We start from the raw sequence: 14,056 nt of genomic DNA, 5'->3' as shown, positions 1-14,056 counted from the left end.
GTAGACATACACTCATCCGCGCTCTTTTCCTGAAAGCTGATCTGTCCAGTTTTGGAGTTGATGTCAGCAGGCCAGGGAAGCTAGGGTCCATATTCTTCTCTTGATCATCCTCGGTGGCATAAGGGACGGTGTGAGCCAAGACATCCAGGGGGTTTAGCTCGCTCGTCTGCGGGAACAAACTGCCGCCATTGCTTGTCGTGCTACCGAGGTCCTTTGTCCCTGAATTGCTCACACACTCCGGCAGATTCAATGGGGGTCTGGCGGCAGATTTCTTTGACTTTATCGTTGGAAATGCATCTGCTTTGAGTGTCGCAGGATATCCACACATTCTTGCCATCTCTGTCGTAGCATAGCTTTCGTCGGTAAAGTGTGCGGAACAAACGTCCAATTTCTTGCCACTTTCGCATCTTTGGGCCATTGGTGCAACTTGAATCCGTCCCTGTTCGTGTTGTTACACCCTCCGACAACACACCGACGAGGCAGGATGTCTCCAAGGTACGGAAAACAGTCGAAAAAACGGAAAATAACAGAGCTGATTTGACTCGGTGTTTGACAAAATGGGGGATTGCTTCCCGATGTGACGTCACGTTGTGACGTCATCGCTCCAAGAGCGAATATTAGAAAGGCGTTTAATTCGCCAAAATTCACCCATTTAGAGTTCGGAAATATATGGTCTTTTTTCTGCAACATCAAGGTATATACAGGTAAAAGCCAGTAAATTAGAATATTTTGAAAAACTTGATTTATTTCAGTAATTGCATTCAAAAGGTGTAACTTGTACATTATATTTATTCATTGCAGACAGACTGATGCATTCAAATGTTTATTTCATTTAATTTTGATGATTTGAAGTGGCAACAAATGAAAATCCAAAATTCCGTGTGTCACAAAATTAGAATATTACTTAAGGCTAATACAAAAAAGGGATTTTTAGAAATGTTGGCCAACTGAAAAGTATGAAAATGAAAAATATGAGCATGTACAATACTCAATACTTGGTTGGAGCTCCTTTTGCCTCAATTACTGCGTTAATGCGGCGTGGCATGGAGTCGATGAGTTTCTGGCACTGCTCAGGTGTTATGAGAGCCCAGGTTGCTCTGATAGTGGCCTTCAACTCTTCTGCGTTTTTGGGTCTGGCATTCTGCATCTTCCTTTTCACAATACCCCACAGATTTTCTATGGGGCTAAGGTCAGGGGAGTTGGCGGGCCAATTTAGAACAGAAATACCATGGTCCGTAAACCAGGCACAGGTAGATTTTGCGCTGTGTGCAGGCGCCAAGTCCTGTTGGAACTTGAAATCTCCATCTCCATAGAGCAGGTCAGCAGCAGGAAGCATGAAGTGCTCTAAAACTTGCTGGTAGACGGCTGCGTTGACCCTGGATCTCAGGAAACAGAGTGGACCGACACCAGCAGATGACATGGCACCCCAAACCATCACTGATGGTGGAAACTTTACACTAGACTTCAGGCAACGTGGATCCTGTGCCTCTCCTGTCTTCCTCCAGACTCTGGGACCTCGATTTCCAAAGGAAATGCAAAATTTGCATGGTTGGGTGATGGTTTGGGGTGCCATGTCATCTGCTGGTGTCGGTCCACTCTGTTTCCTGAGATCCAGGGTCAACGCAGCCGTCTACCAGCAAGTTTTAGAGCACTTCATGCTTCCTGCTGCTGACCTGCTCTATGGAGATGGAGATTTCAAGTTCCAACAGGACTTGGCGCCTGCACACAGCGCAAAATCTACCCGTGCCTGGTTTACGGACCATGGTATTTCTGTTCTAAATTGGCCCGCCAACTCCCTTGACCTTAGCCCCATAGAAAATCTGTGGGGTATTGTGAAAAGGAAGATGCAGAATGCCAGACCCAAAAACGCAGAAGAGTTGAAGGCCACTATCAGAGCAACCTGGGCTCTCATAACACCTGAGCAGTGCCAGAATCTCATCGACTCCATGCCACGCCGCATTAACGCAGTAATTGAGGCAAAAGGAGCTCCAACCAAGTATTGAGTATTGTACATGCTCATATTTTTCATTTTCATACTTTTCAGTTGGCCAACATTTCTAAAAATCCCTTTTTTGTATTAGCCTTAAGTAATATTCTAATTTTGTGACACACGGAATTTTGGATTTTCATTTGTTGCCACTTCAAATCATCAAAATTAAATGAAATAAACATTTGAATGCATCAGTCTGTCTGCAATGAATAAATATAATGTACAAGTTACACCTTTTGAATGCAATTACTGAAAAAAAAATAAAGTTTTTCAAAATATTCTAATTTATTGGCTTTTACCTGTATTGACGCTTACATAGGTCTGGTGATAATGTTCCCCTTTAACATTAGTGAAATATTTGTCTTCATAAATTACATATTTGAGCGGCAGAAAAAAAAAAATCTTTACAAAAGCCCTGGAAAACCCGCTGTGCTTGGGGCCCCATTTTAACGGCCTTGGTTACATCACAAGTACGCCTTCCACTTAGTTGCATTTATAAACTAAAGCTTTCGAAATCAAACCGGCAGTATTCTACTAGAAAGGTAGTTCAGAATCCATCGAGGGTTGTGAGGCACAGAAGCTCCTTTTTTTTTTTTTTTTTTCCACCAGACGACTGTATAAATCAGCTCAAATGACTGGCAGGTGAAAAAATAGAACAAAACAAGAGGCTGTGGAAAAAGAAAAGTTGAGACGAGAGACTTGTATGAATCAGACAGCAGTGGAACACGATTAAAGAGATGGTGGGATTTCAGCGATAAATTAGAGCAGGGGTTATTAACCTTTTTTAACCCAGGGGGCCCAACTTTTCCACTACAGATGGGCCCGGGCCACTCAAATATTGAATTACTCATCTTATTATTGCTTTTTTCTTGCCTAATAATATGAAACCCCGTGGTAATCACCAATAATATTCATTTAACACATAAACCTTACCAAGGCTTAGGTCAGGCTGATTATAAAAAGTAGTACTAACCAAATATACTGCATAAGAAACAAATACCATTAAAGTGCAAATGAAAATACAGTTTCACCACTTTAGTCATACTTTTTGCGCTTAAAGGGGAATTGCACTTTTTCTTGGAATTTTGCCTATCGTTCACAATCATTATGAAAGACATGACGGTGGGTGGATTTTTTTAATGCATTCTAAATAGGGATGTCCGATAATGGCTTTTTGCCGATATCCAATATTGTCCAACTCTTTAATTACCGATACCGATATCAACCGATACTGATATCAACAGATATATGCAGTCGTGGAATTAACACATTATTATGCCTATTTTGGAGAACCAGGTATGGTGAAGATAAGGTACTTTTTAAAAAAATTAATAAAATAAAATAAGATAAATAAATTAAAAACATTTTCTTGAATGAAAAAGAAAGTAAAACAATATAAGAACAGTTACATAGAAACTAGTAATTAATGAAAATTAGTAAAATTAACTGTTAAATGTTAGTACAATTAGTGGACCAGCAGCACGCACAATCATGTGTGCTTACGGACTGTATCCCTTGCAGACTGTATTGATATATATTGATATATAATGTAGGAACCAGAATATTAATAACAGAAAGAAACAACCCTTTTGTGTGAATGAGTGTGAATGAGTGTAATGGGGGAGGGAGGTTTTTTGGGTTGGTGCACTAATTATAAGTATATCTTGTGTTTTTTATGTTGGTTTCATTAAAAAAAACAACAACAACAAAAAAAACAATACCGATAATAAAAAAAACGATACTGATAATTTCCGATATTACATTTTAACGCATTTATCGACATCCCTAATTCTAAATATTAAATAAACGTGAATAAATGTCTGCTTACGGCGGGGCCAATGGGAGCTCCACTATTTCACCCATAAAATCCAATAAATAACCGTTCAAAAATAATAATACTCCAGTTACATATTGTGACTTGAATAAATAACAAAGTGTGGAGGGACAGTGTGATCAGCGCGCTGCAGGAGCAAAGGTCACCGTCTCTGTCAATGGTGTTGAGGGAGGAGCACCATCGACTAGGGGCGGGGCATGTGCGGGATGGCGAGACACAGCTGGCAGGTGATTAGATTTCACAGGTGGTACGTGGTGATCTAATCATCTGTTGTCTTTAACAGTGAGCGGCCAGCGGAGGAGAGAGGTGGGAGAAACTGGAGAGACAGACATCTGAAAAGATTGTACTGAAAAGATTGTTCTTGGCATCGCAAGATGATTAAAACTCTGTTAAACGTCACGCCTGGCTCCTGTGACGTGATATTCCTTGGAACGGGTAGGGAACAACTTCCACACAAATTATTAGTGATATTGTTAATATAAGGGCTAACACAGACAAACTATTTACTAGGGGTGTGGGAAAAAATCGATTCGAATTCGAATCACGATTCTCACGTTGTGCGATTCAGAATCGATTCTCATTTTAAAAAAATTGTTTTTTTTTGTTGTTTTTTTTCTTTTTTAATTAATCAATCCAACAAAACAATACACAGCAATACCATAACAATGCAATCCAATTCCAAAACCCAACCCAGCAACACTCAGAACTGCAATAAACAGAGCAATTGAGAGGACACACAAACACGACACAGAACAAACCAAAAGTAGTGAAACAAAAATGATCAACAACAGTATCAATATTAGTTACAATTTCAACATAGCAGTGATTAAAAATCCCTCATTGACATTATCATTAGACATTTATAAAAATTTAAAAAAATGAATAGTGTCACAGTGGCTTACACTTGCATCGCATCTCACAAGCTTGATTGACACTGTGTCCAATATTTTCACAAAGATAAAATAAGTCATATTTTTGGTTCATTTAATAGTTAAAACAAATTTACATTATTGCAATCAGTTGATAAAACATTGTCCTTTACAATTATAAAAGCTTTTTACAAAAATCTACTACTCTGCTTGCATGTCAGCAGACTGGGGTAGATCCTGCTGAAATCCTATGTATTGAATGAATAGAGAATCGTTTTGAATCGGGAAAAAATCGTTTTTGAATCGAGAATCGTGTTGAATTGAAAAAAAAAAGATTTTGAATCGAATCGTGACCCCAAGAATCGATATTGAATCGAATCGTGGGACACCCAAAGATTCACAGCCCTACTTTTTACGCTTGTGTGCCAATGTTTACATCGAGTGGTCTGCTGTTTCCTCGCTTCCTCACTTCCTTGCTCCCTGTACGTTTATTCTAGATGATAAATCATGCATCTCACCTGGACAGAAGAAGTCTGAATAAGTATTCCAACAAGTTCGTATACTTTGACAGCCATTTAGGACCTGAAACTGGCGAGGACTGTCAGAGTGTGTTCGTGACGAACCCCAAGATGCAGAGATGGCGGCAGGCATTGAGCAGGAAAACATGATTTAATTTAACACTATAACCAAAAACAAACAAAAGGGTACAAACAGAAGGTGCGCACAAGGCGGAGAACAAACTTGGCTATGAACAAAAACTAGCACAAAGGCTAACTGTGGACGAAGAAACAAAAACACTTACTGTGACACGAAGAAACTATGACATGAGCAGAGTGAACAGAAGTAGACACAGCTACAAGGACAAGTATAAATGACAGGTAGTAGTGACAATAATCCAGCGCAGAGTGGAGGACAAAGCAGGTCTAAATAGCAGCTGGCTGATTGACACCAGGTGTAGCCCGGTGTCAATCAGCCACAGCTGAGGGGAAAAAGCACTCATGGAGACAATCAGGAAATAACCAAAATAAGAGTGCTGACAGGAACTAAAGACAGGAAACAAAGACAAACGCAGAGGAAAAACTAAGACATAGCCAGACTGTCAGGGACAAGCCTGACAAGGACGACACAAAAAGACGCGGGTTCCCAAACACCATCTCGTGCGAGGGTTATTATATCTCAGCAGTCAGCATCCTCATGACAGCAGACCTTGCACAGTAAGTGATGTTTTATTGTATTTGTTAAGTCTGCAGTGAGTAATAATCAGTGATGAAGAAAAAAAGCAAACGTGATGCGTTTTTTAAATGAATGTGCCATGTATGCTTAAAATGGTCAAAATACTTAAATGTTATTATAAATGTCGTCGTTACTACATTACATATATACTTAAAGTTAAAGTTAAAGTACCAATGATTGTCACACACTCTAGGTGTGGCGCAATTATTCTCTGCATTTGACCCATCACCCTTGATCACCCCCTGGGAGGTGAGGGGAGCAGTGAGCAGCAGCGGTGGCCGCGCCCGGGAATAATTTTTTGGTGATTTAACCCCCAATTCCAACCCATGATGCTGAGTGCCAAGCAGGGAGATAATGGGTCCCATTTTTATAGTCTTTGGTATGACTCGGCCGAGGTTTGAACTCACAACCTACCGATCTCAGGGCCAACACTCTAACCACTAGGCCACTGTACTTACATCATGTACTGTATATAAGACCTCAATGGAGGTGTTTGGATGTTTTTTAAGGGCTTTGTAATGTGGAATTGCACAGCCTTATAGACTTTATTGTTAGCGGACTGTTGATCACATTTTTTTAAATATTTAGAATGTAAAAAAAAAAACATCCATCGCCATGTCTCTCATAATGATTGTGAATGATAACCAAAATTAAAAAAAAAAAAAAGTGCAGTTCTCCTTTAAGAAACTCCTCTATGACTTTAGCTCCAGACTTCTGTTTGTTTGAGATTGTCATTACTGCCACAAGTGGTGAAAATAGTGTATTACAGCTCAGTACTGCTAAATGGTTAAGAAACACTGCATTAAAGTACATACCGTATTTTTTGGACCATACGGGGCACTGTCGATGAGCGGGTCTATTTGGGTCCATTTTCATACTCAAGACGCATTAAAGGGTTCAAAATATGAGTTTATTTTATACGTTTAAAACACTTCCTTGTGGTCTACATAACATGTAATGATGGTTTTTGGTCAAAATGTTGCATAGATAATTTTTTACAGATCATCTTCAAGCTGCTTTCTGACAGTCTCTTTAGAATGTAACATTTGGTGGGCGTGTCTTATTTACGTGCCTCCACTTCAACAGTGTCTTCTTCCTGTCTTCTTTCGTTGTAGTGGTTAGTTCATCCATATGGAGTCTACTGACAGAATAAGTTCGATTTGTACATTAATTTGCATTACAAATGGCAACAGCGGAGATTAAATGCCCCACAACAAAACAATAGAGAAAAAGAAGGGGCTTATTGGCTACGGCGCAGACTACAATGGCGGGCACATTTTCGGGATGTATGCAAATCCCAATTACATAACAGCAGGAACCAATAGGTAAGAAAAAGTTCCATCCATCCATCCATTTACTACCGTTTGTCCCTTTCTGGGTCGCTGGAGCTTATATTCGGGTGGAAGGCGGGGTACACCCTGGTCAAGTCGCCACCTCATCACAGGGCCAACACAGATAGACAGACAACATTCAGACTCACATTCACACACTCGGGCCCATTTAGTGTTGCCAATCAACCTATCCCCAGGTGCATGTCTTTGGAGGTGGGAGGAAGCCGGAGTACCCGGAGGGAACGCACGCAGTCACGGGGAGAACATGCAAACTCCACACAGAAAGACCCCGAGCCCGGGGATCGAACCCAGGACCTTTGTATTATGAGGCACATGCACTAACCCCTGTTTCACCGTACTCAAGGTATGAAAAGTTGGTTTATCAAAAACAAAACACCAAATAATGTTTCCTAATAAATGCCATTTCGGGGTTCCATTTACACACACTATACCAGGGGTCACCAACGCGGTGCCCGCGGGCACCAGGTCGCCCGTAAGGACCAGATGAGTCGCCCGCTGGCTTGTTCTAAAAATAGCTCAAATAGCAGCACTTACCAGTGAACTGCCTCTATTTTTTAAATTGTATTTATTTACTAGCAAGATGGTCTCGCTTTGCTCGACATTTTGAATTCTAAGAGAGACAAAACTCAAATAGAATTAGAAAATCCAAGAAAATATTTTAAAGACTTGGTCTTCACTTGTTTGAATAAATTCATTTTTTTTTTTTACTTTGCTTCTTATAACTTTCAGAAAGACAATTTTAGAGAAAAAATACAACCTTAAAAATGATTTTAGGATTTTTAAACACATATACCTTTTTACCTTTTAAATTCCTTCCTCTTCTTTCCTGACAATTTAAATCAATGTTCAAGTAATTTTTTTTTTTTTATTGTAAAGAATAATAAATACATTTTAATTGAATTCTTCATTTTAGCTTCTGTTTTTTCGACAAAGAATATTTGTGAAATATTTCTTCAAACTTATTATGATTAAAATTCAAAAAAAAAATTCTGGCAAATCTAGAAAATCTGTAGAATCAAATTTAAATCTTATTTCAAAGTCTTTTGAATTTCTTTTAAAAATTTTGTTCTGGAAAATATATAAGAAATAATGATTTGTCTTTGTTAGAAATATAGCTTGGTCCAATTTGTTATATATTCTAACAAAGCGCAGATTGGATTTTAACCTATTTAAAACATGTCATCAAAATTCTAAAATTAATCTTAATCAGGAAAAATTACTAATGATGTTCCATAAATTATTTTTTTAATTTAATAGTATATATATTTATTGTGAGAAATCTTTAAGATGATCAGTGTTTCCACAAAAATAAATATCATTAATTATTAATAATAACATAGAGTTAAAGGTAAATTGAGCAAATTGGCTATTTATTTAAGTGTGTATCAAACTGGTAGCCTTTCACATTAATCAGTACCCAAGAAGTAGCTCTTGGTTTCAAAAAGGTTGGTGACCCCTGCACTATACTAATACCCGTATGGTGAAGCCTTCATATCTTGCTGTACCAAAGTCGTACTAAAACATTTTGACAGATTTTTGAGCACCGTGTTTAATGTTCTATATCCTAAATGTTGTTCTTAGGCCCACTTACAAAGCTTTTAAGGAGATTTTTGTATTCACTAATGTTTTCTTAGCTAGGATTTGTTCGTAGGTATGAACAAAATCTACGAGTGCTCCAGAGCACTCTTATGGTGGCCTATTTGTTTTTAAGTGTGACAAGTTCCCTTACTTCTATTGTCTAATGTTAAATTCATATGATAGATAGATAGATAGATAGATAGATAGATAGATAGATAGATAGATAGATAGATAGATAGATAGATAGATGGATCAGACAGACAGACATATAGCAAAATGAGCAATATATAGACATTTCCAAAATACCATGTGTGTGTACGCGCGCACGCACAAAATGGCAATGCTTTTGCTGCTACTGCAAGATGCCGCAGATCGTGCCCTGGGGAGGAAATGCATATTTCACGACCTATTTGCCCGAAGCGGCAAATATTTCTTTGAACGCTACCTCAGCAGTCCCCCCTTTCTTAAACTTACGTTTTGACATTATGTATTTCCCCCGCGGGATAATACTAATTTCTCTTCTGTAATCTGTTTGTGTTTTCTCCGTGTGTTTGATGTTCGGCTTTTCCCGCCGGAATTGTGCCCTTATATGGGGAATTAAGGGCGTTTACCTATGCAAGTTACGGAATTAAGCGTGTTTACATATGCATATTGGGGAAATAAGGGCGTGTTTGGATGCAAATTATGATAGACGCGCACGCGTTAACCATTTGGCATTCAGCAACTTAAGAACAGCAGGTGGGAACAATTTGTCCGTTTAAGAACACGTCATGAATTTGAATGGACTCCTCTGAGGAAATCACTTAGGAAGAAAGATAAGAGGAAAAGTTAGGAACTTATTGCTGAATGGGGCCCGATGAAACACCAACGTTTTGATCTTGCTTGCTTACCAGCTTGCTTGCCAGCGTCATTCATTTAACAGGCGTCAACCGGCAGTCGACATGTATCTCTTGTGTGCGAATGCCATCTACTGGTCACACTTGTCATTACACCCAGTAAGCACAACCAAAATTACCCCATACACAAGGCGCACTGTCGATTTTTGGGCAAAATTTAAGAGTGCCTGATAGTCCGAAAAAGACTTTGTATGTAATAAACTTTGGAATGGTTTAGTCGTGGTCAAGGGACTTAGTGAACAACACGGTACTGAATGACCTTATTCTCAACGACAGCCACTCCTACTGTCTCGCATACTTCCTACTTCTGTCAATTTTTTTTCACCGTCACTCAACCCCCTCCACTCATTCTCTTCATTTTGCTGAGGCAAGAGGAAGTGTTTTTGTGTGCAGACTGCGGCCGGCTGGAACTCTGTGCCGTCAGCTCCAGAAGCTGAAATCTGAGCAGCTGTACATTAAATGTTCCAATGGAGCAACAGTTTCTGGGAGGGGAAATAGTAGTGGTGGCGGCGGTGGGGGGGGGGGTTCGGGGGGCTCAGGAAGAAGAGCAAGAGGAGGGGTAGTGAGGGGGGGGGGGGGCTTCAATAGGAGTGTGTGGCCCCTCTGGTGGTCTCAGTGCAGTCTGCAGTCTGTCAGTCTGCTTAGATGTGAAAAGGATGCAGCATTAACACAGCGGCACAAGCACATTAGCTTTGATCAAGGGCTTATTTCCCAATAGCTCAGATGATCATAGAGGAAAACTGTGAAGACCTTCAGCTTTCAGGCCTTTTTTTAATGTTGCATAATGCTAAGATATATTGTACTTGAGGGATATTCCACTGACTTGTTTTGGGGGCTAGATTTCCAGAATTCTAAGGACTTCTCTCTTCACTGTTGGTCTTATTTTGTATGTTCCGGAGAACCAGTGTCCTCTACAGTAGACATTAGATTTATTTTGTCACAAGAGCGCTCTGGTGTTTTTAATTACCTTCTTTAAAACAGATATTCAAACATCATCTCTTTGACAGTGTTTTGGAGAATCCATCCATCCATCCATCCATTTTCCTCTGTTTATCCGAGGTCGGGTGGCAGGGGCAACAGCCTAAGCAGAGACGTCCCCACAATTTTTTTTTTCAACTGAACTTGCGGGCCACCAGTTCAATAGCACACATGATGGAAAAGAGAGGACCTAAAATGGAACCCTGAGGAACACCACTAGTTTATCTAAACAAGTAAAACAAATGACTACTGACTGCATCCGAAGTAAACAAGCCACAGCAACACCTTAGATGCATACATCACAATATGAAAAATAACTGCTGAAAAGGAGAGGACTTTAAGGGGAACTGCACTTTTTTTTGGAATTTTCTCAATCGTTTACAATAATTATGAGAGACATAAAAGATTAAAAGCTCCAATTATATTACAGTTAATAGGGTGTCACTTCAAAAAGTCATGAGACAAAATCAATTAAATAAATACATGTTTAAATTATTAATTAAATGATCCATTAATTCATTATAATTGGAATTAAAGACATACATTTGTTAGTAAATATGCCATTTATTTATTGTAATATTACATACAATTATTTAATCATTTAATTAATTGATTTATTTCATTGTTTCATGATTTAATTAATTATTTGACAATTAATTATTAATTACATTATTTCATGATTTAATGATTTTAATTAATTTAAGTTGTATTCATTTATTTGATTTTGCCCTATTTGACTTGTGTCAATATGTCGCACCAAAGAGAAAAAAAAGACATACATATTTACATAATTATTTAAATGTGCCAATTATTAATTGTAATTTGAATTAAAGACATAAATTGTGTTATCAAATGCGTCATTAATTTATTAAATATTTATTTATTTAATTCAACATCCAAATAACTACTAAATGATAACTAAATAAATAAATACATATATAAATATTTAGTTATGTGTCATTAATGAATTATAATCGGAATGGAATACATGTGACACATTTAAGTATTTATCTAAAGATGTATATATTTCCCATGTTATTTATGTATTTGTTTGTTTATTTATTAATGTATTTATTTTATATATTTATGATTAATTAATGACATGTCTAAGTCATCATTTAAATATTTGGCCCTCCATAATGACAAGGGTTAAATAGTTACATAAATAAATACATCTTTAAATAATAACTTACATGTACAATAAATCAATTATGATTGAAATGAAGTGAAGTGAATTATATTTATATAGCACTTTTCTCTAGATTGGAATCAATTACATGTGTTAGTAAATTAATTTAATGTAAAACTACATGTAATTATGTTTCCATTCAACTAATTATTTAACAATTTTTATTTAATGTAAAACTACATGTAATCATTTTATCATGTAATTAATTATTTCCTGATTTAATTTATCGATTCATAATTGAACTACTTATTGACTTCATTATTTCATGAAGTTTATTAATCATTGACACATTTACTATTTATTTAAAAATGTATTTACTAAATGTTTTCCCATTGGATTTTTATCAGTGTGGGGTGCCAAATCTTTAAATGATGACTTAGATATGTAATTAATTAGTTATGTTAATTATATTAATAACTATAATTATATTATAACATACTATTATAAGTATAATATGTGTAATGAAGAACACAAAAGTGTTATTGAAAATGTCATTAATGTATTTAATGCAAAATTACATTTAATTATTTCATGTTTTAATTATTGATTTAATTGTTTCATGATCTAATTAATTATTTGACAATTTAATTAATTATTGATTACATTGTTTCATAATTTATTGATTTAATTAATGAAACATGTGTACATATTTTAAAAGTTGTATTCATTTATTTGATTTTGCCCTATTTGACTCGTGTCAATATGGAGCAGCAAGGGGGGAAAAAAAAGAATAAATAAATATTTACATACTTATTTAAATGTGCCCATTATTAATTGTAATTTGAATTAAATACATACTTGTGTTATCAAATGACTAATTTGATAATTGATTTATTGAATATTTATTTATTTAATTTAACATCCAAATAACTACTACATGACAACTAAATAAATAAATACATATATACATATTTAGTTATATGACATTAATTAATTATAATCGGAATGAAATGTGATTTAATTTATCGATTCATAATTGAACTACTTATTGACTTCATTATTTTTAATTACATTTTGTTGAGTTTATTAATCATTGACACATTTACAATTATTTAAAAATGTATTTACTAAATGTTGTCCCATTGGATTTTTGTCAGTGTGGAGTGCCAAATCTTTAAATGATGACTTAGATATGTCATTAATTATTTATGATAATTATATTAATAACTATAATTATATTATAACATACTACTATAAGTATAATATTTGTAATGAAGAACACAAATGTGTTATTGAAAATGGCATTAATGTATTTAATGCAAAAATAAATGTAATTATTTCATATTTTAATTTATTTTATTATTTCATGATTAAATATTGATTTTATCTTTTTTTTTTTCTTTTTTTTTTGCAAAAATAATTAACTAATATACATTTAAGTAAATGTGTATTTATCTATTACAGTTCTGGTCCATTTGACCCTTCATAGCCAAGTTCCTGAAGAAGAAGAGGTCTACCAGAAGGGGGCGCATGCAGACACAATGTATACTATAAGCATCAGCAGGTTCTCTTGACCTTCTGTTGGAACATCTGTCTGTGGTCTGCAGCTCACAGCTTCTTTTTTGTTTGTTTGTTTTGTTGTACCTGCCTTTAACAACACGGGGGCGGCAAGAGTGAAAATGTGAAAAAACTGAGGAGAAACTTAATTAGGTTTACAAGGGGGAACAAAATTAAATATCACACGATATCACACTGCTTCTAAGTATTGACTTGTTTTTTCATTTCTTTTTTCAAACATGGAAACAAGATAACACATCACATACGGTACCACGTAAAGTTCAACATGTCCAAAAAGGAGTAGGAAGAAGCAGAGTTTATTTATTCCTACCCCTCCTGCATTACACAGCTATTACTAATATTTCCGTTCACCTCCTGTATTCAGTCGGTCACATACATATACACATGCATAACTATACAATTCACATAAATAGAACGTTATCAATGAGTTATGATCCACATAAACAAATGCACATAGTGGGAAGTTACATTTATCTGATTTATTGATAACATTCAAGATTAGTCCTTGTACTCTGTAAATAAGTTATGTATGAACGGTTTCTTAAACAGCTGTTGGTGATATTTTAAAAATATATATTTTTGAACCTCTTGACCTACCTTGTTTTTATCTTATCCAATT

Source organism: Nerophis lumbriciformis, linkage group LG15, assembly GCF_033978685.3.
Source record: "Nerophis lumbriciformis linkage group LG15, RoL_Nlum_v2.1, whole genome shotgun sequence".
NCBI lineage: Eukaryota > Metazoa > Chordata > Actinopteri > Syngnathiformes > Syngnathidae > Nerophis > Nerophis lumbriciformis.
Note: the sequence above shows the minus strand (reverse complement) of the source record.